The sequence below is a fragment of the Lissotriton vulgaris genome, chromosome 2_1, assembly GCF_964263255.1.
Source record: "Lissotriton vulgaris chromosome 2_1, aLisVul1.2, whole genome shotgun sequence".
Taxonomy (NCBI): domain Eukaryota; kingdom Metazoa; phylum Chordata; class Amphibia; order Caudata; family Salamandridae; genus Lissotriton; species Lissotriton vulgaris.
The window spans coordinates 1,813,826,329-1,813,841,071 of NC_141687.1; the positions used below are offsets into that span (position 1 = coordinate 1,813,826,329).

General features: G+C 44.4%; 1 protein-coding gene across 1 annotated transcript in view; it reads left to right on the top strand.

The window, feature by feature from the left end:
• The window catches only part of MTHFS (methenyltetrahydrofolate synthetase), a 161,551-nt gene that overhangs the window by 20,796 nt on the left and 126,012 nt on the right, over positions 1 to 14,743 (top strand). The gene's annotated exons all lie outside the window — the stretch shown is intronic.

The following is a 14,743-nucleotide window of genomic DNA, read 5'->3' on the forward strand; positions in this document are numbered from 1 at the left end:
AAGGACTTCATCTGCTTAAAGTGCTATTTGCTGGAACCGTGAATCCAGCACCTCTGAAAGAATCAGCAATCTCGACGACCGAACGCTAGGCCCAACCGACGCCAGCAGCAACGCCAGTGAGTGGGAGTACGGCTCTAGCTCCAGAGGACCTCGTGTCTGCGCCGCTGCTGATCGCATCACCTGTGTGCCCTTCGACGCCGTGAGCGCTGCTCACTCTGTGCAACCGCATCATCAACGACGACGCCTGCTGAGGCCGGATCGACACCGAAGACGCGACGCCGGATTGCTCGACGCCGCTGATCCTCGTGTGCTTCATTCTCCTCAAGGTACAGTGTGTTGAGAGTCCGTGTGACTCCAGGCTCGACGTAGCGCTCCTCGCGGTCGACGCCGAACCTGTGGATTAACTTTGCCTCGACGTCGTGTAGCCCCCGTGTGGGTTACCCTGTTGCTAAGAACTGCATTACCAAGAAGAAGATTTGCTTTGATACTAAAAACTTTGTGCTAAAGAAGAAACTACCTTTGAACTATCCTTTTTCCCTTCCTAACGTATTTATTCCGATTGTGTACAGTTTTGTCGTTATCTGGTCTTGTGCTAAGCCTTATATAAAAATACTTATTTTTAGAATACTACGGTGTCGTGTCCCTTTGTAGTGTATTCACTGTATTACTGTATGTGGTCATAATTGCTTAACGCACAGCCTCCGAGATAAGCCTGTTCTGCTCTGCCAAGCTACCAAGGGGGTGAGCAGGGGTTATCGAAGGGTGTGATCCCCTTGCCCTGACTAGAAGAGGAGTGTCCCTATTTGTCAGAAGTGTATACCTCTGCCAACTAGAGACAGCCGGTTCTAACAGTGACCTAAATGACTAACTGGCATTAAGAAAGGGGAGGGAGTAGGGGCAAAAGGGGTAGGATTTTGCATAGGGTTTTAGGTAGGGGAAAAAAAAGGTTGAAGACGGTTTGCTGAATTGGCCCATGAAGAGAGTATATTATCTAAAATGAAACCCAGGTTCCGTACAGAAATCTGAGGGCCATGGACAGATACAAGAGATGGTCGGGCATGAGTACACAAGATGAGTAGGATTCAGTCTTCTCCATATTCAACATGAGAAAATTCCGACCCATCCTGTTTACCACTGCCGATAAAACGTTCTTGGGCTTATCTGTATTCTAATTTTCTAGAACTGAGGTCTTCAAACTTTTTTGTTCTGCGCCCCCAACACACCCCTTCTTAAGCAAAATGGTTTGATGTAGGGTCTTCTCCCAAAACTTTCTGGCAAAATTTAGGGGAGCGGGTGGAGCAGGGCCGACTGAGGGGATGGGGTTTATGAGGCAATATCTGGGAGACCTTTTCTTTAGCTCCTAATCCACACTAAATGTGAGACTTGGAACAAATACATCATAAAGAAATTAACCAAGTAACACTAATCCTCCTAACTGGGGTATTGTGAGCGCCTCATACTCTTGGGCCACGCCCCGATGCAACTGCACCTGCTGGGCTAATAGCTGCGGCCCTGAGTAGCAGGCGCTCTCCTCTACCTCTTTCATCCCTTGCCCACCAGCCTGAAAATTACACACATCTTGAAACAGACTCTCTGTCCCTTTCAAGAAAAGCAAGCATTTGCAATGCAATAGGTCTCGCAGCATTAAAGTTTGAGTTATTGGCATTGTGTATGACAATGCGTTGCATAAAATTTTTAGCATACTTTGAATTGGTGAACAGTTTGTGTGTGCAAGAGTGCTGTTGCTCACAGCTGTTATTATTCACGCAGCTCTAATGATGCACCTCATGCACGGGGCTGACGCAGTTATTATTCACCTCACCACGGGGCTGACGCAGTTATTATTCACACAGCTCTGATGATGCACCTTTGGCACAGACTCACAGCTGCCATTATTCACACAGCTCTGATGATGCACCTCACGCACAGGCTCACAGCTGTTATTATTCACACAGCTCTAATGATGCACCTCACGCACGGGGCTGACGCAGTTATTATTCACAAAGCTCTGATGATGCACCTCATGTACGGGTTCACAGCTGTTATTATTCACTCAGCTCTAATGATGCACCTTAGGCATGGGCTCACAGCTGTTATTATTCACACAGCTCTATTGATGCATCTCAGGCACGGGCTCACAGCTATTATTATTCACACAGCTCTGATGATGCACCTCACGCACAGGCTCACAGCTGTTATTATTTACACAGCTGTGATGATGCACCTCACGCACGGGGCTGACGCAGTGCCAAGGCAGTGCAGCATCTTCGCTTGCTGCGCTGCATGAACTCTTTGCAAATATACCCCTAGTTAAGTATGTTGCGAGGATTATTTGCGAACATCGCCTAAGGCACCATTAATTAAGAAGCAATCGCCTGATTGCACAGCCGTTGACATGTGAAGTCGCATAGCTCGCCACAACCTACCTGTCAATCAAAGACTAAGCTGCACACCAACAGTTCCCAGTGAGGCCGAATTGCACATGATGCAGGTGCCCAAGGTCACAGGAGGAGTCAGATGAGAGCAGAGAAGACTATAGTGACGGATCGCGCAGTCTAACCGTTTAATACGCACGTTAATGAGATGAGTGATGTGAGCAGTGGCGGTTTCTCCATATGGGCGTCGGGGCTCCGCCCTCGTTAAATTAAACAAAAGTGCAACATTTTTATTTAATAAAAAAATACCCGTTTTTTGTTGTAAACTTGTCTTCATTAATGATAAAACACAGGGCACACTCTTCGCCACTCACACCGATACTGCTGCAGTGACAATAGCCATTGTGAAGTCTGAATGCATGTTGTCACGTGATGTGAGTGACTCGCCTTGCAATGCATTCTCCCCGGGCAGTTTGAAAGAAGCTTAAGTGTTTGCCGGCTGAGAACCTCACAGCCCTGAAGGCTGTGATGTCATCAGCTCGGCAAAGACTTGGCTTCAGGGTCCAGTCTCCACCCCCTAATGGCGTGGAGGTTAAGTTAGCCACGGGCGTTTTAATACCAAGCCCGATATTGCTAACCCTCCACGTCAATCAGGGAGTGGAGAGCTTGTTACCACACCCCTTTCCCAACTCATTACAGGGCGTGCTGGGACCCACCCTGTGACGAGTTGGGAAACGGGTGTGGCAGGCGGAAAGCTGAGGAATCTAGTCTGGGCAGACTTGTGAGTCTGCAGGTTGCTGTTTGGTGTAGGACTGGATTAAAGTTAACTCCAGAGTTTTACCAGCCCAGGTAAGGCCCAGGCGGGCATTTTTTAAAGTTATTTAAGCCCGATTACAAGGGCCTTGTGTCACATGCATAAATAAGAGAGAGCGAGGGCCTGATAATTAACAGCTGCTGCTAACTGAATAAATGTTTCCTAAACAATTCGAAGCCTTATCATGTTGTGTTTGCCAAAACGAAGCATTTGTATGACGTGTTTCACATTATGTTCATTGACAAACCACAAACTTTTTAGAAACGTACATCAGTTATATTTTTTAGAAACAGAATATTTAGGCCGACGGCAAACAGACACTGCGCTCTCTACATCCGGCACCCACAAGCATATGACTTACAAAGTTTTAAAAAAGTGCATGACAAAGCTCAACTCTAAAATCAATTCATAGTCAAACATAATTATGCAACACCAAATACTGCCTGCCAGCAGCACTCAGTTTAAGCAAACAGACCTGCAAAAGTCTCACATTTATTCAAGACAAGAATTCCCTTTAGCTCTTTCATTGTGCTTTGGTTCCATTCAAGGAGTGCACTATTAATTACAAGATTAGATACGAGCTTCTTTGAATCCCGCGCATATGCAAGCCTACCAGGAGCTCGGTGTTAATGTGGGCTCAGTCTTTCTACGAGTAAGTTCCCTAACTCACTCCTGGTGTAACACACAAGAACTCAGAACACTCTGCAGCACACATTCCACCTCACAGTCAAGCATGCTCCATTCACTCTTCAAGTACCTCAGACCTAGATACCACGACTTCCTTACAAGGAATGTTGTATACCCAGGCCACGGTCAAGGCACCTATAGGACTGAATGTTGACAAGAGCCGAGGGAGTGCCCCCTCCCCTCCACCAGGCAGCAATGCTGGTGTTACACAACACGTTTTGCACTCAAAAAAATACCAGCTTCCTGATTGGTCAGCACGGGTTACGTTGATGAGCAGTCAAAACCGAGCAAGCATCGACCATTTCACAGCAAACAAATTAGCAAAGGAGTTATTTGAACCCTTTCTCTTCCACCTGCTGGAAACACCGACTCACCCTCGCCCGTTCATCTCTCGTGCTGATGCATTGTGGTGATTACATCTCGACAGGTGCTTGAGCGCTTTACAAATGCACCCAACATAACCTCTGTAAAACTTAAAACCCCAAAAACTTGTTCCACCGGCTCAGTTAGTAAACATGTGTAATTATGTAAATTAGAATTCGATTCAGGGCTAGCCTAACAAACACTGCCTATTCTATCGGAGGGTGCTTATTTTGTCAATGTGTGCTTAAAACTGCTTTTTTAAGTGCTCTCGGTTGTGCTGCCACCGGCGAAAGAAGTGGAACGTTTGCATTGAGGAGGAGAACGGGACAAACCGGGAAAAGAGATGGCCAGATGGACAGCAGGCGCAGCACGGCCTCCATCAGGATAGTGAAGCAGAGCGCGGTCAGGAAGACGGCGTTGCTGAGCGCGCCCACCACCTTGGCGCGCGCGTAGCCGAAGGTGGCGGCTGGACCGCGCAGCACCCGGCGGATGCCATTACTGAGTTTGTGCGCACGCAAATCGAAACCTATCGTGGGGCGGGACTTGCGTTTTGTGAAGCCCACGGAGTGCCTGGAGGAGCAGTGGTGACACGGGGCTCGAATGCCCGAGGGAGAGCCCTGCGGTCGGAGGCTGCACAAGTCCGGAGTGCCGGTGAGTGGGGAAAGGGGGGGGGGGATGCCTGTATCTGTATGTGTGTCTGTGTGTGCGAGGGGGGGGGGGATGTCTCTCCGTGCGTGTATGTGTGCTTGTGTATGTGTGTGCGCATGCGTGCAGGGGGAGGTGTGCCTGTATATGTTTGCGCTTCCCAGGAGACAGCCACGGCGAGCGCATTCGCGCGCCGATCGCCTTTTGCGAGATGCGCGCGGCCAGGCGTTGTCTCCTAGGAAGCAGAGTCAGTAACAATAGATCTCGGCGAGTACAGCGCTTACGCGCTGTATCGCTACGAGACCTAAAAAGGAGCTCCCATATATTGTCTGCCTCTGCAGAAAGGGTGGCCTCAGGCCTAATGCTAGAAATGAAAATGAGCCATGTAAAGTGAGACCGTCATAATTGGGATGCAGTGGTCCCCTCACACGTTTGGACCCCAGTGCCTCTGCATCTGCTTCACTAATGAGAAAGTGCAGACATTTTTTAAGTCCATTAGAAGGACACTATGTGCAGACTGTTCACCTATAAATAAAATGTATTCTTCTTAAGCACTCGTTTTATCTTAAACACTAAATCATGTTGTGGTAGCCTATCTTGTACTCCGGGCCGCTGGAGTTATACGATGCTGCTGCATTTTTTTGCATAATTATGAATTTTTGCATTTGTCACATAATCCGAAGTTACTAAAAACGTGGCAACATGTATTCCTGTGCAGTGGAAAACCCTTTGTATAGGTTGGCTGGTCATCTTTCAATTGCTTATTGCTGTATTTGATTGTTTAACTGGTACTAATAAAGTGAAATCTTTGCCCAGATAGTGCTAACGTGTAAAATGATAAAAAAGTAATACTATCACAAAATGTGCCACATTATGCAGCATAATTTGCCTCTTCTTTTTCTTCATCTAGTCAACCCTGATGCATAATTTGATCCTTCACTGCCACATAATTCCAGTGGCCCTGCTTAAACTGTGTGCAATACAATTTTAAAATAATTATCTATTTATTCACAGTACTATCTGTTTCTGGCTGGGACTTCACAGTACTATATATACACCCACAAGCCAGTGTACTGACCTGCGCCACCTAGTGTTCAATTCTGTGGAATTATATATTTTTTTGGGGTCTCGCATAGCGTTGCTGCACAACGCTTTGCTTCGCTTTGCGAGCCATGCTGTATTAGAGTATATTTTAGAAGTGGGGTGGAAGGTCTGCCCCTATTTTTCATTGGTTGACGTCATCATCCATGGTAAATGCTAACTTCTGATTGATAATGAGGCTTCTTAGTCCCTCCTTGTTACCGCCCTGTCTCTTTTTGGTACTGCCCATCAGGACTGGATCGTTTACTTGCGGTGTTACTGTCTCCTTCATTAGTCTGAAGTCACTATGTTTTGTCAGTCGCAAGTTGAACAGCTTGAAAGGCGGACAGTGGTCTTAAACCCACGTGCTTGTTAAACAAGTAGAGTCAGAACAATGGCTATCCCCGACAACCCTGTGCCTTGCATCTCCTTATAGAGGGCAGGGGCACGCAATCACATGACCTAGTCTTGCAGCCAGCGCTCCCCGCAGGACCGGCACTTTTTCTGGTTTCCCTCCTTTCTGACAGACTTTCTAGTGTCTGCTCCTTGATTCTTGTTACAACTTTTTTCCACAAGAGTAAATTCAACCCTCTCACCAGCGAGGCCACAGATTTCATGAACCTGGTCTGAACCTGCCTCACACCTCTCCAGCTGACTTGAAGCAGGCTGCGGATTGGGATCCTATTCCTTTGCTGTCAGGCCCTTTTCTCAAGTGCCAAAGTCACACACACCCTTAATTCCTCCAGCGCTTCGAGGCGCTTCATTTTATAGTGTTCACATAACGTTGAATCTTTCACTCTACCGCTATGTTGTGAGCATTTGTATAGCGCTTTCTATCATTAATATTTCAGTGAAACGCTAAAGTGAAACAGCTGAAGTGATGAGCGAATGTGGCCGGGCCCTGAAATGTCTGTTGTCCTGAAGTGTGCTGTGGAAGAAGGCTAGTGTTGAATCAAGAAGCTGGCATTGATTCAAGAGCTTTGCTTCTTGACGCTTTCGTCTCTCTGGTCTTTATTCTACTCATTCCTGTTTCTCTCCAGACTTACGTGATCTGCAAGGCTGCCGTCCACGCGGGGCGATATCAGATGACGTAGGGGAAAAGGTGACTCCAGTCAAAAATGTGAGCTGGCATCTCTGTTTGTTTTGAGGGGGAAGAGTTTTGTGGTCTATACTGATTCAATTTGCCTCCTTCAGTGTTTCACTTACATGGCCGGTATTTTTATGTCCAGGTCAGTAAAAAAGAATAGAAAATCAGCAATTCCTCTTTGAAAGATAAAATAAAAAATGCTGACAGACTCAGAAATCGCTTCAGAAGGCCCATCAAGCTACACAAACTAGAATTAAATGCAGTGGCGGTTGCCAGCTATAGGGACTGGGGGGGTTGAGGGTGGCGGGGGGAAATATAGAGCAGGAGGAGAAGAAACAAGCAGTTGCAATGCAATAGATCTCGCATTTAAGCGAGTTTTAGCTATTGTCATTGTAAATGACAATGCCTTTGATTTATGTTTTAAAAACCAAAACATAAATAAAAGGCAATGTGATTTACAATGCCAATAGATCAAATTTGCATAAATGCGAGACCTATTGCATTGCAAATGCTTGTTTTTTTTTTTAAACGGATTTTTTGTCTGGACTCTCATATGATGCACTGCTCCGAGCACCGGAGACTACTGCAAGCAATAGCATATCAAAAATATAAGATTCAGACTGTTGCAAGAACAGAACCCCAGCAAATGCTTGTTTTAATTTTACAAATAGACAGGAATTTGTGGGCAAAAAACAGTCTACCCCCCGCCCCTGAACAACACATCCCTAACCCCTCTCACCCTACCTTCCACCAGATCGCCCCTTAATCAGCAGAGACAGGATAAGGATGCAGCTGGGAATCCTGAATGTCCACACTGAAGTCCCTGTTTTGTTATTAAGAGGGTACTGTCATTCAATGGAGAGTCAGCCCAACAGTTATGCAGTCAATAGGTAAGTTCTGGAAAGTTGGTGTGGCTCAAATCACTATGGTGCACAGTTGTCATAGCTAGAACCATTCTGCTGCATACTTGTAGAGCAATGCCGCTGCATTCTGTGCTTGCAGAAATATCAGCTTGCTTACTGCCGAAGCAGTTATATAATTAACATTGGGGTGCTCCTCTGTGGATCTGCTAGTAATGTTAAGTTGTAAAGCTGCCAGTAATATAAAGGTGCTGCTGCACTATGGGTGTTGTCCTTAATATAGGGGTGCTGCTCAATTTGTCTGCTAGTTACATGAGGGACTGTTCACGTGATACATGTTTGACACATCCTAGTTTTTTCTTCAGAGTAGGTGCTGCCAAAAACATTATGGATATTGGCAGTGGAGAGGCCTTACCAAAAGTTTTGAAATTCGTTCAATTTGCTTGCCCGTGTCTTAAGTGCTCTCTTACACTGATCTGCAGTTTACCACCTGTATACTGCTCAGCATACTTGCCCCAGCATCCACTTACTTCCTTCTTAAAGGTATTCTCACACTGCCTCTTACCATAACCTGTGCAGAATTCAGGCCTGAACATCTTACCTCTGCTGCCAGAATATACTGGATTGTGGGCTGTTACCACACTAGTGGCAGGACCTGTGCCATGGAGGTATGAATTTGATACTGGCGAGGGAACTTGCAGTAGAACACCGGACTTGGGAACTGTGTTGTGCACACCTTCTACCTTTTATAGAAACCATTTCAGGACTAAAGCTCTTTAACATTTCTTGCCTTGCATGATCAGACCAGAGAGCACATACGATAAACATATTGCCTACAGACTTTAAAAAAGTAGACATTGTAAACAGACTATAAAAACAGATTTGGTACAGGGAAGAGTTTTCAATTTTGGTCATAGGTTGCTGCAAAATAAGTTTATCTAGCAGCCATTATTGTAGACTTTAAGATACTGAAACTTGGGGGATTATATGATATGATATAAAGGGTTTTGTAGCGCGCTCTGTTACTAAAATAGTATCCTGGCGCGGAAGGTGAGGTCAGATTCCGAGGAAAGACTAAAAATTTAGCAGAATTAAGGGGTGATGTTGAACAGATGGGTTTTCAGCCCTTTCTTGAAGGCCGTAATGTTAGGAGCAGCTCTAAGATGGAAAGGGAGAGCATTCCAGGCCCTAGAGGCCCTGACCGAGATGGACTGGCCACCTAATCGGGAGAGCCTAAATCTGGGGACCGTCATTTAGCACTGATTGGCCGAACGGAGACATCTATTAGGGATGTACAGGGCAAACCTTTTTCTCAGATAGACAGGACCGGTCAGATGGACCGAACGGAAGGCCAGAACAAGAGTTTTAAACATAATCCGGTGGGCAACCGGAAGCCAGTGGAGGGTCTTGAGACAGGAGCGGACACTAGAACTGATGGGGAGATTGAACAGAAGCCTGGCGGCAGCATTTTGGATGACCTGGAGACGTTGGATCAGGAAGGCTGGGAGACCACAAAACAGACCGTTGGCATAGTCGAGCCTAGAAAGAATTAGGGCGCGCAGCACCGTCTCCTTGGCCTCTCTCAGAAGGAGGGGAAAAAACCTGCGGAGGGCCTTGAGAGTGGCAAAGCAAACCCCCGGAAGTTTTTTAATATGGTCTTCGAACTTAATGTCATTCCCGAACCAGACTGCAAGGTTTTTTGCTGGGCCACCGATGGATTTAGGGCAAGTCGCGAGGCCATAAGAGGTCACTAAAATTGTCAGGGAAGGAGCCGTAGAAGATCACCTCAGACTTGACCTCATTGCACTTGAGCTGAGCAAACGCTAACCAACGGAAGACGGATGAGAGGCAGAGTTGGACCGCCGACGTATCCAAATTGTCCTTTGGCCAGGTGAACAAAAGTTGGGTATCGTTGGCGTACGCCATGATTTTGGCCCCCAGTTGTTGGATGAAGGTAGAGATCTACCTGGAGAATATTATTGGAAATGTCATGCTGTTGAGGTGTTGGGTAAGAGCCAGGGTATACAGTTTGTTGATGAGCGGTGTGGGCGGACAGGAGCAAAGCTGGGGAAAGAGCTGGAAACCTATGGAAAAGTTTGATGAGAGGCCTGAGGCCCTGGTGAGGAGGTGGTATAATGAGTGATGGACATAAAGTTTGGCGTACACTTTTTTTTACATACTAAAAGTGGTTGATGGGTACTGGGTTTGGATTGATTATTTCTCAATTTGCACTCCGCTATCATTTCAGATGCGAACTTCTTAGAGGAGTAGGATAATAATTTTGGATAAAGCTGGACAAGTAGTCAGCGATATCACATTAAAAATAAAATTTCTAAAGTCTCTGCACCTTGCTCTTAATTGACCGGAAGACGTGCAATGCATAGCAAACGTGACATTTAAGTTGTCTGGTCACCTTCTTCCATACCAAAACACTGTCATCTCGCAATGAATAATATTCACTTTTGTCTAATCATGGTCATTGGTCTAAAGCGGTGTGTAAGGAGAAGGAAAACCCTAAATTGTAGAGCAATGATGAATAGTGATATAATCCTAATTTAACAGATGCATCTGACAGCTGCAGATATGTAGAAGCCTAGTGTGAACTTAATAGATGCATGGGTGAGGATGCTAATCATTCAAAAAGGAGAACCTAAGGCGGGTTGTCCAGAACTAATGAAGCGTTCTGCACAGATACACACACACATTTGTAATTTCTTGATAATGGAACAGGATAGGATAGGATAGGATTTGGGCCCTCTACTTTCCAGTTGACCCAGTTAATGAAAAAAATGTCTTGCTACAGATCACACTTCAATAATGCAAAGCGTAGTAAAAATATATTAAAAAGATAATTGTTTGTTAACTTGTAACCAATAGAAAAGGTCGAAAGTAGAAAACGATGGTTCTATTTGAACCCAATAAATGGTACAGATATATATGTAAACATCAAAACAGATACTGTGTAACCTTTTGAAGATGTTAACTAGACCTGTGAAGATGCCAAACTACTGCCATGCATGTGGCAGTTGGAATAGGCTCTCTCCAAAGAGAAGTTTGTAATATAATGCACTTTACTATTGAATGTAGAATATTGTATAGAGATAAAAAATGCAATCCTTACTTTAATTAAAATACCTAACCCATTGTTGCACACTCTATCTTGAAAGCTGTCAATTGCACAAAAGGAAGTACCAGTGTGTCCGTCTCTGTGAAAGAGAACAGTATTATTAAAGCAAAACCATGATTAGAGGACTACAAGAATTTGAGGGGAAAATCCCCAAACTACAACTTCTTAAACTTTCAGGAAGCTCTAATATGATAACCATGCAATTGTGTCTAAAAGAACAGATCATTGATCTTTTTAAAGACGAGGTACTGTTATTCTTGGAATGCATTAAACTAGAGAATATCCTTGTTAAACTCATTAAAAAATACAAAGATCTAGAATAGAGGCAAAACAAAGATAAAATGATGCATTACTCAGAGCCTCGTATGGTATGTTTTTGCGCATTATCAAAAATTATATTCACCCACCAAGGAGGGAAAAGTGAGAATATGAAAGTATCCAGCGCGGCAGAGGAGAGCTAATGTAGGTCTGGAAAGAAGGCATTGAATCCTTGACGCAAGTGTGACTACAGGGAAGTACCCACTCCCTCTCAGCCACTGACTTTGGATCAGGAACCAAATATGATTCTATATATCTGTGAATACAGGTACGAGAGACATATGCTTCCTTGTTAAGCAAACTCCTTTATTGTGAGAGGTAGGCAGGCAGGGAGTTTTCTAGCCCTGAAGAAAGCGGAGTGACCCGTTTTGGCAGTTTGTGTTCGTCTGCAACATGCATACGACCTAACCTTTGTCTATAGGAACCGTTCTGTTTCAAGATAGATCCAGACTTGATTTTGTAAAGTGACATGGTTACTCATTAAATAAAGAGAAATCCGGGGTTTATCCATAATATTTTTTAACTGAAACCCTGCAATTGTCCAAAAAACACGTTATGAGTTCCCTGATTTTCTTTTAGTTGATCTCATTCGGGTGGTATTCTCTTACCCAGACGAGAGGAGGCACCTATGATGAAGCATGTCTTCATATAACGGGTGAGGTGCCTTCTCTAATATCTAAAAGATATTCCTGTCTGCCTGGGTATTATGTTAGGCATTACATAGAGGAATGACTGAATTTCGGACCATCGCATTTTTGTGGTGTGAATCTAAAGTGAGAATATGTGTCAGACTACTGATTGTGAATATTTTAAACTGAAATAAATCAGAATTGTATTAGAACCACCTGTATAATAACTCAAAATTGCCTTGCTTGAGCTTCTTAATTGCCAGTGAATTGCATAAGGACTAGGATGCTACAAAGCAACATCTAACAGTCAGGACTGACACCAAAACGACAGTCTTTTCCAGAAATACCCAAAGAAAAAGTGGTGAAAGTATCTATGACCGTAGCAACAATGTATATGCCAAAAGTAGACCGAATCCCGTTGTTGGTAACAGTTTTATCTGTCCTTCAATTATGTAAAGTTATATAAAAGAGTCTAGTATTTATGGTGTGTCTGAAGACGAGTAGGATTTGTCAAAGGAATAATGGTAAGCAGTAATAGGAGACTCTTTTGCCACCTACTTGAAGTAACAAACCCAAAGGAGATGCCCACGGCATAAATAACTTAGGTTGCAGAAATATACTTTCAGCAAAGAGTCTTGGACTCTTTAATTTGGTTAGGGTTAGGCAGACGTTACGGTGACACAACTGTAACCCTGCCACACACTTAAAGTTTGCAATCTAGAGAAGGAGTGCCTTACAGTTTGCTACAAATTGCGATGTGAGGGAAACGGATGCTCTCTAATGGGTTCGACACTTGACCTCAAATAAATATTACAAGCCTAAACTTCCTGTCCTGTATTCAATACATAAAACACTGACTCTTTTTGAGATCTAAGAAAGATAACGAGTATGCACTCAAATGTTGAGTGTTTGTCCAATATGATTTATTATTTTTTAATTCCATCTAGTATTCTCAGTTTCAGTCCGGAAACTGAGAAAACTTGATGAAATTAAAAATAATAAATCGTATTTGGCAAACACTCAACATTTGAGTTCATATTCGTTATCTTTCTTAGACCTCAAAAACAGTCCGTGTTTAGTGCCTTTGTGTCATTCCCAAAATGGCAATGTACAAAATTTTGAGAAAAGTGATCATAATGAGATTTCTTCACTATTTCCCAGGACTGGTCCCCTAGGACCAGTGGTGTTTCATGACCGATTGGAAAATGTAAATGAACATCAGACAAATCTTTTTTACTATGACCATTTGTGATCTCCATAGATTTAGAAAATGCATTTGACATGCCTAGTAGGTTTTATTTATCTGAAGTTTTGAAACAGAAATGCATGGGACAGGAGGTGTGCACTGGGTAGTACTGTTGTACAGTCAGCCAGTGGCAAGGGTCTGCAATGTAAGTGTAGCATGGACAATGAGCCGGATGAAGACATGTCCAGATGGGTCTGTCCAGGGTTGGCTAGAGACACCAGCACAGCCTCACCGGTTGAGTGTGGTAGTTCACTCTGCAACTGGGTACCTGAAAACCAATTTCAGGCTAGTAATTCCATGCATCCCAAGTAAAAGTCGACTATAGCAGTCTGGCCAGTCCAGGGGACTTCCGGAATGGCAATTCTATCATAACCTTTTTAATCTGTTGAGTTGTTAATGGGGACTGTAAGGTTTCTATCTCTTCTGTCATCAAGATCGCCACACCAAAAAGGGGGGTTGCTGTACTGTTCCTAAAGAAAGAAGAGGTAGGAAAATTCTTGCTGGCGTGACCAAGGGGGGGGAAGAAAAGGATATTACTGATACCCTGGGGCATCCATTATGTTGGATATATTTGCCTCACACACCCCGAGGAGTGTCATGCTTCATCATCGGCGGTTGCTCCTCGTCGGGGAGGCGGTGCAAGCCCCGACGGGCACACCTCAGAGAGGGGCTCTTTGGCGGAGATCTTTTTTCCAACTGCCTATAGGTGAAGTGGGGGTATGTGGGCAGGGAGGTGTGTACCTATGGTAAGGTGGCTTAAAATGTAACAAGGGGTACCGGAATGGACTTTATTCTGGGGGTCCCCTAGCTACGGTTAAAAGGTGAAGCTAGTTCCCTAGGTGTCAACCTATTATGTTGTGTTACCCTAGAAGATACTAGTGGTGCATGTGGTCAACATGTTTCTCGCTATTGGTATATTTACCGCGATTCTTCAGGACCAAAGTGAAGACAACAACATGCTCGTGTCATATGTGTTGTAATTTTACCTTAGTGGATCCTCCTATGCCTATGTCTAGAGGAAGGATAAGGAAACAGTAATTAAACAAAAATCGCCAGTCACAATATTGCCAGGAAGAACATATACTAACATGCTGGTGGTGTTTAAAGTGAATGTACTCATCCACCGCATGCCAAGTGTACTGAGCGTGCAATGTAAAACTGTGGAACACACGCAATAACTAGAACTGTGACTCATACTGTGTACAGTGAAGGTGAAGGTTTAAAAACAAGAGTGTAAATATACAAGGTTAAAACTGCAGCAGTATAAATCTCAATACCTGCCTGTGGTATATCAGGTATTAGGCAGGGTTTTTAGTGCAGACACCACTATGAAGTACAAAAGGCATAACAGCACACTTTCACTGTGATCTTCAAAACCATTAAAATGAGCATGTTAAGATTCCCCTACTCACCTAATGATCATGACCTAGAGGCCACATGAGTGTTCGGCAGGGCTGAACTACAGCGCTGAGCCCAGGGTGTGGCTGGAGTAGGGATAAGTAAGAACGCGGT